The sequence below is a fragment of the Bos mutus genome, chromosome 2 (genome assembly GCF_027580195.1).
Source record: "Bos mutus isolate GX-2022 chromosome 2, NWIPB_WYAK_1.1, whole genome shotgun sequence".
In the NCBI taxonomy this organism is placed as follows: domain Eukaryota; kingdom Metazoa; phylum Chordata; class Mammalia; order Artiodactyla; family Bovidae; genus Bos; species Bos mutus.
This window is the reverse complement of record NC_091618.1, coordinates 47,503,110-47,518,358: the sequence shown is the minus strand read 5'-3', so window position 1 is coordinate 47,518,358 and position 15,249 is coordinate 47,503,110. Positions and strand designations below refer to the sequence as shown.

At 42.4% G+C, this 15,249-nt stretch overlaps 1 protein-coding gene across 1 annotated transcript in view; it reads right to left on the bottom strand.

Annotated features, from left to right (window-relative positions):
* The window catches only part of FTCDNL1 (formiminotransferase cyclodeaminase N-terminal like), a 118,026-nt gene that overhangs the window by 30,739 nt on the left and 72,038 nt on the right, over nucleotides 1–15,249 (bottom strand). The gene's annotated exons all lie outside the window — the stretch shown is intronic.

Sequence of the window (15,249 nt, the reverse complement as noted above, 5' to 3'; positions counted from 1 at the left end):
CCATGGCATTCTCCAGGCAAGAATACTGGAGTAGGTTGCCATGCCCTCCTCCAGAGGATCTTCCTGACCCAGTACTCGAGCCCTATGTCTCTCCTGTCTCTTGCACTGGCAGGCAGGTTCTTTACCACTAGCCCCACCTGGGAAGGCCTCTTGTACTCTGCTAATTCTCATGATTATATTCTCTCCAGGACCTAATTTCCAGTATGTTCTAGTGTGTCTAATATTCATATGATTGATTGTTTGGCCAGAATTCTATTGGATAAGCCATCTTATTCAGGAGAGGCATTCTATTCCCTTTTGGAATTCAGAGGTATTGAAATCTACTTCTCTCCAGGACTCAGAGAGGACAGCCTGCCATTTATTTTACTTAGTAAGGAGAACTTACTATGGATGCCTTAAAGGAAGTGTCTTCAGCAGACCCAGGCATAAGAACCCTAGAGTCCAGATGTGCCTTCTGTTGTAAGAGCTCTGCCCTGGACACACAGTCCTGGTGACACTCTCTCGTGTCATCTAAGTATCCTGTGTCATCTCAGACCATCTAATTGGGTGGTCTGAGGCTCAACAATATGCCTCCATGTCTGTCATAGTTAAAAAGCTCACACCTAGAACCTGAATATATCTAGGTCTTATTTCTCCCATCTCAACACCCAGATCAACAAGATTCAGTCCCACAATATTCAATAGTAAAAAGTAGTAAATAATAACATGAGAGATAAACAGGCAGAGCACAGAGGATTTTTATAAGTGTTAAGCAACTCTGAATAATATGTATAATACCATAAGGGTAGATACATGACCTCACATACTGTCCAAACCCATATGATATATAGCAACAAGAGTAATCCTAACATAAAGTACGGACTCTGGGTGATAATGTTGCATGCATGTGGGTGAACTGTCACAAATGTACCATTCTGGTGGGGGATGCTTCAAGTTAAGGAGGCTATGGGTGTGCTGGGGCAGAAGGTATATGGAAACTCCGTGCTTTCCACTCAATTCTGCTGTGAAACTAAAACTTCTCTTAAAAAATAAAATTTATAATAACATGAGTTTTACTTCAGTCTCTTGAAAAGGAGACAAAAAGGAAATCCCATCCTGGAACCACGCCCACATGGCCCCTCTTTTCTATGTTCCCTGGGACTTCAGTCGCTGCGATTATGGTTATCCTGCCTTGCTCTTGGTTCTTTCTCATTCTCGATTCCTCCCCATTTGCTTTTCTTCCTGCTTACAGTTTCACACACATAAGCATGCATGCACCACCTTCCCCACCCCAACACAACAGCCATAGTAGATCTTTTCTCATATGAGTGAAGTTCACTTCCCGCTTTGCCATTCTCCTCCTGCCCTTACCCTCATCACTCGACAAGGTGCAGACTACCCTACCAGGGCCTACACGGAACCCTCTATACATTGTCCAGTAGCTGAAAATACTGTTAATGCAGTAAGGTAGCATTATAAATGCAAATTTTAAATTGCAAGAAGTACAAAATTATGCAATTTTTAAACAACACAATTTAAACAACATTAAGAGCTTTATGCACATATTTTGAAATGTGTTATTTCCCATAAATAAAGCTTTGTACAGATGATCTAACTTAAAGCTGACAAGCTGCATAAATTGTAAACAGACTTTAGTCATTGCCGTGGCCTTACCACATTACCCTATGAACAGAAACCCCCGCCATAGTTCATTTGTTATGAACTACGGCCCTGAATTCAGGCAGATTAGAACTCCATGAGGGTGTCAGGGTGTAACTTTTGATTGAATGAGAAGTATTCTTGTTGTACTTTAAGAATTTTGTCACTGCTATATGATTTAGGTAAATAAGTAGATAACCACAACATACTAAATTGAGGCTTAGTATGGAATTCAATATTTCATTTTCTACTTACAGTGCTAAGCATTTTCTAAAGAAATATAATGTATTCATGTATAAAACAGTGCTTTTTCAGCATATGCAGCCCTGAACTTAAGCGTCCACTTGATGGTTAATGATACATCTGCTAAGTGTGCAGATTGTGAAGAAAGTAGTTTCTATTGTTCAATAATCTGCCCTATTTAATTGCTCTATTATTGAATAAAAATCCCTAAAGAATTTTCACTTCCAGCAATGGTTTCTGACTTTCTTTTGGTGTCTAGACAATAATGATTTACTGAAATGTGTGGGGAAAAACATAAGAAAACTTCTTAAAATATTAATATTTAATATTCGTAGTTATTGGAGTAGGGGGAGGGGAGAAGAGACAAAGCAATATTACAGGCTGCTACTACGTTTCCAGATCAGAATAGATTTGGTATATATATTGATAAATTTTAATGATCCCCAACTCTCAATGTAAAACGGAAGAGATGAGTGGTGTAAGAGCTTGCCCCTCCAAAAGGAGAAGGTCGGAATGGCTGGGCACGGTGAGCATTCTCACAGAGGCCAGGAAACGCCCAGAAATGTTCTCCTGGCTCTTTCACACTCCTCCCCCAGACTGCTGCAGCAATCCATGGTGGTCCTGCACTCAAGGAATACTGCTCAGTGGCCACACGTATGCAATTTCCTTCCTGACTTCCAAAACTTTCAGTGTTGAGTTCTCCACCATTGCTTTTGCTTTCCACTTGTATATCCATGAGCGCTCATGGTCTGCCGCTCTGCCAACGTCTTCTATTTGCTTTTCTAGATCCACTTTTCACCCTTTCTCACCTCTGCCCCAGGAGGTTGACCTTCATCAATCTTCCAGCTGAATTTAGCCAGGAACAGGCTCCAGAAGGATTCTGAAGGCAGGAGGAGAAAGAGATTCAGGTATCTCCCCCTGCTCCCAACAGCTCCTGCTGGCAGAGTTGCAATGGGCCGGCTGTCATCAGCCCCTCTCCTGAAGGTTTCCCTTCTCAGACATGCAAGTCCTGTTATGATGAACACTCCAATCTCTTGCTTCTTCAGACATAGGGTGGTAATGGCTCCTCTCTTTTGCTAGCCCAGGGCACTGCATCATCTCCAGTCATTTACCTAAGCCTCGGCAACACCTGTGTAAATGTCCCCTTTATTAAACTCTTCTCAATTACCCAGTTTGATTGAGTCATGTATTTCCTGCCAGGAACATGACTCACCCTCAAACCAGGAATGGCCTATTTTTAGCCCTTCTCCACCTCCCCAATCCTACCCATCCTATAAAGCTCAGCTCCCATTTTGGTTCAAATCCTACCTTTTTATTTATGCACTCTACATCAATATCACCTATCTGAAGTGCTCTAGACTTATCAACCACAGCACACAGGGTGTCACCTGTTTCAGTGTCTTTTTATTATCTCCTCAGCATCACCAGCACAGTTGTAATATTCTTGGCTTACATCCTAACAACTCAGTACTGTGTTGGCTGAGTATTAGGCTCTCAGTAAGACTTTCTTGGGCTGTAGAGGTCACTCCTTCCTTTGAAGGGGAGCATGTTCATCTGAAATCTTCAGAGCATGTCACAGGATCATAGCTAGAGTAGAAAGGAACTAGGGAGACACTTTGGCCCAGTCTCCCCATTGTGATGATAAGAAAACTGAGGCTCAGAAAGGTGACCTAACAGTCCAACATTTCACAGTCAGGAGGTGGCAAAGCCAGAGGGGGCCCAAAGCAAGAATTTTTTCATTATTCTTTGCCACTCTGATACTGGTTTTAGTGTCTCTGTGTCTTATTACCAAAAATCTCACCTCTTCATACCTGAATACTTAGTTATTCCTTCCCTTTCAAAGACATTCAAAGACAGCATTCATTTGTTCCTCATGGTTAAACACCATTTCTTGAGTCCCCAGAGCTGTTACCTATTTGTGCATTATCCCCTGCCCTGAACACTTTAAAAATTCACCACCCCAAAGCTGGATTCTACTCTTGCCTGCATATCTGGGAAGGGGAGAATAGAGCCCTTTTGCTCTTGACTTTAATATTCTCAGATAAATTCAGGACAGCACAAAGAGATTCTGGCCATTGTCTGCAGCTTCACTCACAGCTACATGCTGAATAGGAAAGGGATCAACTACCCACATTTAAAATGTTCATAATTACAGACTCTGTCCTCTAAGGATCACCTGGCTGCCTGTGGATGTGTGCGCGCACACGCGTACACACACACACACACACACACACACACACACAGAGCACTGCATGAGGTTGGAAGCTCTTACTCTATCCTGGAATCCAGGCCCTTTAAAGGTGCAACACTGGAGTCCCAAGCATTCAGATCAAATGCCAAGCTCCCGGTGCTTCCTCTCAGTGCTCTGACTGCTGCCTTGGCGACTCCTGGACATGCAGGGGTGAATTTATTCTCTGGGCTTCCCTGATGGCTTAGATGTAAAGAATCCTCCTGCAATGCAGGAGACAGGGATTTATCCCTGGGTTGGGAAGATCCCCTGGAGAAGGAAATGGCAACCCACTCCAGTATTCTTGCCTGGAGAATCCCATGGACAGAGGAGCCTGACGGGCTATAGTACATGGAGTCAGAGAGTTGGACATGACTGAGAGACTAACTGATGGAGAATGGTAAGCATGTGCCTCAATCACTGAAGTTTAGCAGGACTCAAATCTCAAGATGGGTGCTTCATGACACCACTCTGCTTAGTCATACCAGTCAGCTTCAGCATAGCAGAAGCGATGAAGATGGCAGGCTGTGGCCCATGTCATGACCTGGAACACTGCAGCGTGGATCTCCATGGATATGCCACCCCTCCCGTGTCAGACACATCATTTAGTGCTACGCTTTTATTACATTAAAGGAGGCTCCACATAAAAATGTCAGCAGCTTCCAGTTGACTCATGGAATTGAGAACCATGCATTAGCTGCCGATTTAAATTAATTTTGCTTCTTGAACCATGAAAAATAGTTCTTTGAACAAGAATTCATGATAAATACACATGTGTAAAAGGCCTTTAATCATAATTATTTTAAATACATAAAACATGATTTAAGCCTCTCAGCCTCATTAATTTCTTATGGTATAAAAGAACAAAAACAACCAGTAAATGAAAAAACTGTAAGTCATAATTTAAGTGTGTTATGCATGGTCATTTAGCTCATTAAATGAAAAGATTCTTTGTAAACTCTGGGTCATGGAACATTTCTGTATTACCCAGTGATGGAAGCAACGATCTTCCTTTTGGTAGAGAACTAATTTTTTTTTTTGTTATCATTTAGATCTTAAAAGAATGTCACCAACAGTTAAAATAGCCAGAATTAGGATAATGAAATCATCTTGTAACACCTTGGATGCCCTCTGTTAGAGCACTTATCTCTTGTCTTACCTGCAGAGTACTAAAGAGCAAGGGTCATGGTCTCATGGTGTGGCACGTAGTTAGTAAATATCAACTGCTCTGACTCTGTGCTAGGCAGTGTGCTCTATATTTACACAAGGGGACCCAAATCCTCCCCCACAACCCCGTGGTCTGAATAATGGTACGGTCTGTCTTCCATTCTCTGCAGCACACCTGTCTTCCCAAAGATCTCCAATACATCTGCCACTTCTGGTCATCCAATCTGATTGGCTCAGTGGTATAGGAACCATCTGCCAATGCAGGAGACACAGGTTCAATCCCTGGATTGGGAAGATCTCCTGGAGAAGAAAATGGCAACCCACCAGTATTCCTGCTTGGGAAATCCCATGAAATAAGAACCTGGTGGGCTACAGTCCTTAGGGTCACAAACAGTCAGACATGGCTGAGCGACTAAACAACATCAGTATGGTGAGCTAATACGATGTTCTTCAGGACATCCAGATGACCCAGGTCCCTTCAGACTACAGTAAGTCCCCTACATACAAATGAGTTCTGTTCTGAGAGTCCATTCATAAGTCCAATTTGTTCACAAGTCCGAAAAGTTAGCCTAGCTACCCAACTAACACAATTGGCTATATAGTGCTGCTGCTGCTGCTGCTGCTTAGAAAGTCAGGGCTGATTCTCTTCTGTCTATTCTTTTCTATCTACATGGACTGTAGCTCACCAGGTTTCTCTGTCCACGAGATTTCCCAGGCAAGAATACTGGAGTGGGCTGCCATTTCCTTCTCCAGGGGATCTTCCTGACCCAGGGATCGAATCCACATCTCCTGCTTGGCAGGTGGATTCTTTACCACTGTTTACCTGGAAAACCCAGCCTACATAGTACTGTACTGGAATAGGTTTACAGTACTTTTCACACAAATGATATATTAAAACAAATGCAAACAATAAAGAAAACATTTTTAATCTTAAAGTACAGCACCTTGAAAAGTGCAGAAGTATATCAGCTGGCATACAGGGGCTAGCATCTACTGAACAGGCAAGGAGAATTCACTGGAGGAGGAATCAGGGGTGGGAGATGGTAGAGTTGAAGGATCACCAGCAGTAGAAGACAGAGGGCAAGCCGCAGTTCCACGCATGCCTGACACTGATGGAATGTACATTTGCATATTTGAAACTTCGCAACTTGGAGGTTTGTATGGAGGACACTTACTATATATTGTGATGGAGGGTGGGACTGTGAACGTAGCCTTGATGTAAGACCTTGATGCGCACTGTTGTCTGTTCCTCCTGAATGTAAACAGCTTTTGCTTCCCCTTCCTGACAGAGATGGAACAGAACACATGAGCCAAATCTATGACTGCACACCACATAGTGACAATTGCTTTGTCAGTCTGCTAGGGAAAAGACCAACCTGGCTCAGTAACTGCATTTGGGGCTACTACCTGGCTGAGTTTGGAGAAGTCCATTGTCATCCTCTAAGGGACTTAGTTGCAGGTTCTCAATAACCAACACTTCTCAGCAGCATGGAAACTGAGTGACGATTCTGAACCAACCACAGAGTCCTTCATATCCCCATGTTGAAGATAAGAACACTGAGACAGAATAAAATTCATTTTCCCATAGACACCCAGCCCTTGGGTAATTTAACTCCAATTATTTGAATGCAGGTGTATATAGTTCTAAATCCCATAGTCCTTCCACTAAGCCATAACTTCCGAAACAGTGCAGCAATGTCCCTGGTTGTTCTACCAGTTCTGGGAGAATTTCAGCTTTGCTCACATTCTTCCCAAAGAATCGCTGGCTGGGGTGGTGGGGACAGAGAGATTGGAGGTGGTGTCTGAGCATCAGGCAACTATAGACACCAGTCTTCCTTTTCTGCTCCAGGAAGCCATGCTCGTGTCTCCGGTTGCTGCCTGTAATGACAGCACTGAGTAAAATCTCCCCAACCTCCGCTTCTCCCCCACTTCCCACAGTCTACTTTAGAAAAGACAGAAAAGAACTGAAGCAGGAAATGTGGGCAGGAAAGAAGGGAGAGAAAGCAAATGAAATTAATATGCCTTGAGAACCTAATAAGTACCAGGCTCAGTACTAATCTCTTTAGTCTGTTTCCTGATTTGCCTCTTACAACAACCCAATGAATAAGGATAGCTTCCAGCTTATAAAGAAACCAAGGCTCAGAATACATTGTTACAGTAGAAGTTTACCTTTTCAAGTGGCCATGACTCCTTGGAATTGTGCTATAATGTAGCAAAGTCAGAAGCTGGTCTTGCTCAAAGTACCTTAGATTTTAGGGCTCTATCTGTCATAGATGAGAGCAAAGGTACAAATGTCTGTCACCTAGCTCTAATGAGCATCTATTAACCAAAACGTACCTATGTCACAAAACATCTCACAACAGACTTCTCAATTTTAACTATGCTCCTCTACTGCTCGCACATTTTCAGCCCCATCATTCTACCAGCCTAGTTCCCATGACAAATGGTAGGGACACTACCTGTTTTCCATGATATATAATCCTGAGCTCTGGAAGTTTCCCATGCAAGTATGGGGTTTAATTAAACATTTTGGCCTCAAAAACATCACTTTGGTCTCTCTCTGTGTTTCACATTATCAAAACTGCACATAACTCAAGAGTCAACTGGGCAAGGTAAGGATAGGAAATAAAAACAAAATATTATGCCATGAAAGATGTTATGGACACTCTTGTAGATACAAGGTGAACCTCGCCCACTATTTGGTTCAGATAGACTTAAAATGTCACACACATTAAAAGTATATGGAAAAAAATTATTACTCACTGTATTAGTCAAAGTTCTCCAGAGAAATAGAACCAATAGGATAGATGTGTGTATATGGGAGTGGTGTGTGTGTGTAGAGACAGAGACACACAGAGGGAGACAGAGAGATTTATTTTAAGGATCACACAGTTGTGGAATCTGGCAAGTCCAAAATCTGCAAGGTGGGCTGTCAGCCTGGATACCCAGGGAAGAGCTGATACTACAGTTGAAAGTGAAGGTGGGTTGTGGCAGAATTTCCTTTTCTTTAAAAGAAGTCAGTCTTTTTCTGTTAAGACCTTCAACTGATTGGATGATGTCAACCCACATTATGGACGGTAATCTGCTTTACTCAAAGTCCACTGATTTAAATGTTAATCTCATTTTTTAAAATACCTTCACAGAAACATCTGTAATAAAGTTTGACAGAATATCTGGTTACTGTGACCTAGCCATATTGATGGGGAATAAAAAAAAAGACCGTAATACTCACATGATAAGGCTTTCTGGGAAGAGCAGGCTGCTCCAAAACTGACTCAAGAGAAAAGGGACTGGCTTGGAGTTTTTACTGTAGTGAGTGTGTGAGGTCAGGGTGAGGGTTCCCAGACACTGGCAGGGGTTTGCATGCTTTGAACCTCCCTCTAGTACCAAAGCATCCAGACTTTCTTATGGATGTCTATCTGTGGGGTACAATGGGGAGGAGGAGGATTGAGTCTTCAAAGATGTCAGCAACCACCGATCAAAAAATGGGATCAGACTCTGTTACAAAAGGGTATTCATATTTTAGTCAGTTTAATGGATAAGAAAATAAAATGAGGGGCTTGCCTCATGGTCCAGGGGCTAAGACTTCACCTTCCAATGCAGGGGATGTGGGTTTGATCCTTGGTTGGGGAACTAAGATCTCACAGCTTGCAGCCAAAAAACCAAAACATAAAACAGGCAATACTGTAACAAGTTCAATAAAGACTTTAAAAATAGTTCACATAAAAAAAATTTTTTTTTAAAGAAAATGATAGAACTAGTGATCCAGGAAGAAGAAATATTAACCAGAGTAAGTATAAATGCTATTAGATTAAAACTGCAGACAGGAAGTCCACCTGAAGTCATTACCATGCACAATGGACAGTGACCCAGGACATCATAGCGAGCAACTGGGATGTGGCCAGCTGCTACATTTCTAGGTTGAAGGAGGAGCTAGGCTTATTGTTCTTAACACATGAATGATTCTTGTCTCTCCATATTGAGAGCACATTTGAAGAAGTTACTACCTAAAAGCCAGTATGTGTCTAGGTGGGGAGGAATAAAAAAAATCGGGAACATAGTAGAAATGCAGAAAAATAGAAACACTCTCCATCCAGTGAGATTACTCAGAAAGTTCCCAGACAGTATAACTTTTCAGAGAAACTTTTTTGCATTGCATGCTACTAAGAATGAAATACCAGTGTCAAAATTCAGCGCCCTCCACTCAGCATATCTAAGGGCACCTGAGAGCACTTTAGGTCCCTTTAAGCCATCACGAGACTTTAATTCCTCCCTCCAGGGAGTCGGGAGGGTGGTGAAATCAACAAGCCTATAAATTAAGTCATGAGTCTTATTTTCCCAGCAAAGCAAGTTCAGAATGTACCATATAATTCTCCAAGCTTGACATATCTCCATTAAAGGGGATGCCCACTGAGTGTGGGATTACAAAAAGAAATTACAGATTTTCTAATAAATGCCTCAAACTGCCAAGAAAATCTGGTTCTCAGGATATTTTTTTTCCTTTGTGGCTGAAAGTAAACATGTTCATTGCTTTATAGTTTCCTGAAATGATGACATTCTAGTGTAATTGCAAATTCCTATGACAGGCAAACAATTTCTACTGACTCCAGTGATCTGGCAAGGGCATTTACAATGGCTCAGGGAAGCCTCTATCACTGGATACAAGGATCAAGTGATCATTACAAGGACTTTCAGTGCCAAGAAGGAGCACTTGGTCATGTACTTTTCCATCAGATTACAACTGAAACTTGCGCTCAGTCTCAAAAGGCATCTCTCCAAGTTCACGAGTGCAAAGATGGACTGCAAAACAAAGATTTCACCCAGAACTGCTATCCTTAAGGAAAGAGAAAGCCAACTGAAATATCTCCTGCTATTTTCAAATCATAGTTGCACAGAGAGTGAATATTTTTGTAAGTTGGCTAAACCATGTGAGCAAAGATTTTATTAATGTTTGTTCAGTAAAATTTCAAGACTCGAACTATAAAGCTGAAGTGAAACATATTCTAGAAGAGTTATTTGGTATGCCAAGGAATCTAAACTTCCCAGATTTACTGGAAAATATAACTGTTCTTGCCAATGATCTAGGCCTGGTGTAATCATTTCATAGAGAAAATCTATCCATTGCCCACATCCACACTCATATTTCCAATCTCTGTGTCTCTCTTGGACCAAACAGATGTTGGAACCCATGGGCTCTGCTACGTGTTAGTGGAACAACTGCCCAAACACATGAACTGGGTCCTGCAGCACCTTCCTGAGATGGTCCCTCCCCTCCCTTAGCAGGTCTAGCCCTTCTTTAGCCAAGTTATATTGTAAGTCACTGAATCATTGGTGTGTAGACAGGTGGGACTTTCCAGGTGGCATTAGTAGTAAAGAACCTGCCTGCCAATAAGGGAGACATAAGAGACGCAGTTTTGATCCCTGGGTCAGGACGATCTCCTGGAGGAGGGCATGGCAACCTACTCCAGTATTCTTGCTGGGAAAATCCCATGGACAGAGGAGCCTGGCAGGCTATGGTCTATGGTGTTGCAAAGAGTTGGTCATGACTAAGGTGATAACCACACCACTGGTTGGCAGTGAGGACCCCCATCCCTGCCATCAGATGGAGTACCATTAGCCCCTGGCATACAGCTTGGGTGCAGTTCATAAACTTACCTAGTGGTGAGCAGGGACTCAATATGTGAAGATTGGAATGCACCGGTGGAGGAATATTGCAGGCATCTGAGGGAGTAGGAATTATGAGGACTTTGGAATCAGACTGCTGAGATGGTTGGATGGCATCACCAACTCAATGGACATGAGATTGGGTAAACTCTGGGAGCTGATGATGGACAGGGAAGCCTAGAGTGCTCCAGTCCATGGGGTTGCAAAGAGTCAGACACGACCTGAACTGAAGGTGATAACACACACAGCCTGTAGGCAGGTAGGGTACATTCTGAGTGAAGTGCTAAAAGGAAGACTTTGCAAACAAGGAAGGGTCTTGTTTGACAGGAAGGAGTATGCCAGACTCCTGCAGACCTAAAGAGTTCAGATAAATCTAGGGATTCAAGATTTTCAAGGGCATCGTCCCACCTGTCCCCATTTCAAGTCTCAGTGTTCCACTCTTTCCCAATAGGGACCCTAAACTCAGTGTAGCCAAACTCTCAAGGTTGAGAATTAAATTCGTATTGATGCTCCACTGCCCTTATAATTAGCCTTTTCTGCCTTTCAAAGACTGGAGATGAGAATATCATTATATGCTACCAAGTAGGCCCACTTGGTGAGAAATTACCCTTAAACTTGCCTTGATGTATCAGTGGTTCTCAGCAACAGCAGTCTGATTCCAAAGTCCTCATAATTCCTACTCTCAGATGCCTGTGATATTCCTCCACCAGTGCATTCCAGTCTACACATATTCAGTTCCTGCTCACCACTGGGTAAGTTTATGAACTGCACCCAAACTATATGCAGGGGCTACTGGTACTCCATCTGATGGCAGGGATAGGGGTCCTCACTGCCAGCCAGTGGCATGTGTTCTTGCTGTTCAGTCGCTAAGTCATGTCTGACTCTTTACGACCCCATGGGCAGCAGCACACCAGGCTTCACTGCCCTTCTTTATCTCCCAGAGCTTGCTCAAACTCATGTCCATTGAATAGATGATGCCATACAGTCATCACATCCTCTGTCGCCCCCCCCTTTCCTCTTGCCCTCAATCTTTCCCAGCATCAGGGTCTTTTCCAATGAGTCAGCACTTCCCATCAGGTGGCCAAAGTATTGGAGCTTCAGCTTCAGCATCAGTCCTTCCAAGGAATATTCAGGATTGATTTCTTTTAGCAGCATGTGATTCAGCTCCAAAATCCCAGTTGTAGATTGTACTGCTTGGGAAATAAACTCAGAGACTCTGGGATTTGCCTGCTAGAAGAGTTTTACTGAGGATACTTATCAGGGGTGAAGGGAGCAAAATTAGACAGAGGGAATTTAAAGGCAATGCAGCTGCAATAGAGGCCTCAGCCAATCCTTCAGGAGCCATTGGAGCTGGGAAGCCCTCTCAGAGTTGCTGAGATTGAGACAAGGAAGTTGGGGCTCTGTACCACACATCAACCAGTTGTGACAGAGGATCCTTCCAGGGAGGAAGTGTGATTTGGGCAAAGCATCTCCCTTTGTCTGGGGCAATTCCTGGAAGAAATTCATCTGTCATCAGCAGCCAACTGTGCCAGCAGCTGGCAACAGACGGCTTCTAGAAAGCAGGATCTGAGTTCTGCAAAACAGCATCTACACCATCACTAAAGAGGGACTTGCAGCCAGAGAATAGTTAGGACATGCAACCAGTTAACTATAAATGCTAGAGAAATTTGGTATTCATCTGAACAAAAATAAGAATATTTAATGCTATTCATCTGAAGCTAAAAATTAGGATTTCCCAACTTGCCAACATCCATTGGATCATCAAAAAAGCAAGAGATTTCCAAAAACATCTACTTCTGCTTTATTGACTATGCCAAAGCCTTTGACTGTGTGGATCACAAAAAACTGTGGAAAATTCTGAAAGAGATGGGAATACCAGAACACCTGACCTGCCTCTTGAGAAATCTGTATGCAGGTCAAGAAGCAACAATTAGAACTTGACATGGAACAGCAGACTAGTTCAAAATAGGGAAAGGAGTACGTCAAGGCTGTATATTGTCACCCTGCTTATTTAACTTATATGCAGAGTACATCATGCAAAATGTCGGGTTGGATGAAGCACAAGCTGGAATCAAGATTGCCGGGAGAAACATCAATAACCTCAGATATGCATATGACACCACTCTTATGGCAGAAAGCGAAGAGGAACTAAAGAGCCTCTTGATGAAAATGAAAGAAGAGAGTGAAAAAGCTGGCTTAAAACCATGTACACCCGTGGCGGATTCATGTTGATGTATAGCAAAACCAATATAATATTGTAAAGTAATTAGCCTCTAATTAAAATAAATAAATTTAAATAAAAAAAAACAACATTCAAAAAACTAAGATCATGGCATCCAGTCCCATCAATTCATGGCAAACAGATGGGGAAACAATGGAAACAGTGACAGACTTTATTTTCTTAGGCTCCAAAATCACTGCAGATGGTGATTGCAGCCATGAAATTAAAAGACACTTGCTCCTTGGAAAAAAAGCTATAACCAACTTAGATAGCATGCTAAAAAACAGACATTACTTTGCCAACAAAGGTCCAACAAACATAGTCAAGTCTATGGTTTTTCCAGTGGTCATGTATGGATGTGAGAATTGGACTATAAAGAAAACTGAGTGTCAAAGAATTGATGCTTTTGAACTGTGGTGTTGGAGAAGACTCTTGAGAGTCCCTTGGACTGCAAGGAGATCCAACCAGTTGATCCTAAAGGAAATCAGTCCTGAATATTCATTGGAAGGACTGATGCTGAAGCTGAGGCTCCAATACTTTGGCCACCTGTTGCAAAAAACTGACTCAATGGAAAAGACCCTGATGCTGGGAAAGACTGAAGGCAGGAGAAGGGGACAACAGAGGATGAGATGGTTGGATGACTCGATGGACATGAGTTTGAATAAGCTCCGGGAGTTGGTGATGGACAGGGAAGCCTGACGTGCTGCAGTCCATGGGGTCACAAAGACTTGGACACGACTGAGCAACTGAACCAAACTGAACTATTGGTGAAGTGGCAAGATTTATTACTCACCACTGCTTGTTCTTTCATCTTCCCTAACTTGACATAGGGAGGTTGACTTGTGTTGGATCTTATCATCGACTCAATGCACATGAATCCGAGCGAACTCCGAGATAGTGAAAGACAGGGAAGCCTGGTGTGCTGCAGTGCATGGAGTTGCAAAGAGTCGGACACAATTGATTGACTGAACAGCAACAAACGTGACTTATCTATCCTGCTTCACTTACTGGTTAGAGCATATTCTTAAGTATTTTCACAGATCTTAAATGGGAATGATCTGAATTGTTATATATCATATATATAACACTTTTCCTTCTGTAAGGATCTCTGAAACCTTACAGATTCTTAAATTGTAGTGCTTTTAACTCATAAGTCATAGATATTATTTCAAATTACATCTTTATAGAGTTTTAGCAGCAGTTCATAAGACTGGATCTCATGCTGCTTAGTCACCAAAAAGAAATGGGCTTTGCAAGTGGCGCTAGTGGTAAAGAACCCACCTGCCAATGCAGAAGGCATAAGAGACCCAGGTTTGATCCGTGGGTCAGGAAGATACCCTGTAGAAGGGAATGGCAACCCACTCCAGTATTCTTGCTTGGAGAATCCCATGGACAGAGGAGCCTGGTGGGCTACAGTCCATAGGGTTGCAAAGAGTCAGACATGACTGTAGTATCATAGGACACATACATTCACCAAAAGAACAGTAATGTTGTCCTAAAGAATTTTGTGTCATACCCCTGATTATGAGGTAGTGTAATGACCACACGCCATTGTCACAATCCTTGTCTGGGACAATGGGCTGCCTCCAGAATTGTTTATAGTATATAATGGGGGTGGGGGAGGGGTCTCCAGAACTTTAAAAGAGGGTTACACTTAGCCCAGGTCAGTTGATTAATTTTATTTTTTAGCTCTTAAGGTATTGACATATACTCCCACTTAGCCCTAAAGACCTTTAAACTTGATAGAATCCCACTTCCTTCCATATTTTTTCTTATTAGGCAGTGGCACAATTACCTCAGATATTACAATGATGTCTAACGGGATTCAAGATATCCTACGATCATCTAAGTCCACAGTCACAGTTTCTAAGATGATTTTTCCTAGGACATCTATTTAATATAAATATACCCATATTTCATCGATTTCAAGGTGTATATTTTTTATACTTCACTGTCTCTGAAATCAGAACATGTCCTCAAAATGCTGTCATTCAGGGGTCAGTCTTGAGATAATATCATCACTTGCACATTTAATCTTCTATTGCTGCTAGACAAATCCACAAATTTAGTGCCTTAAAACAATACAATT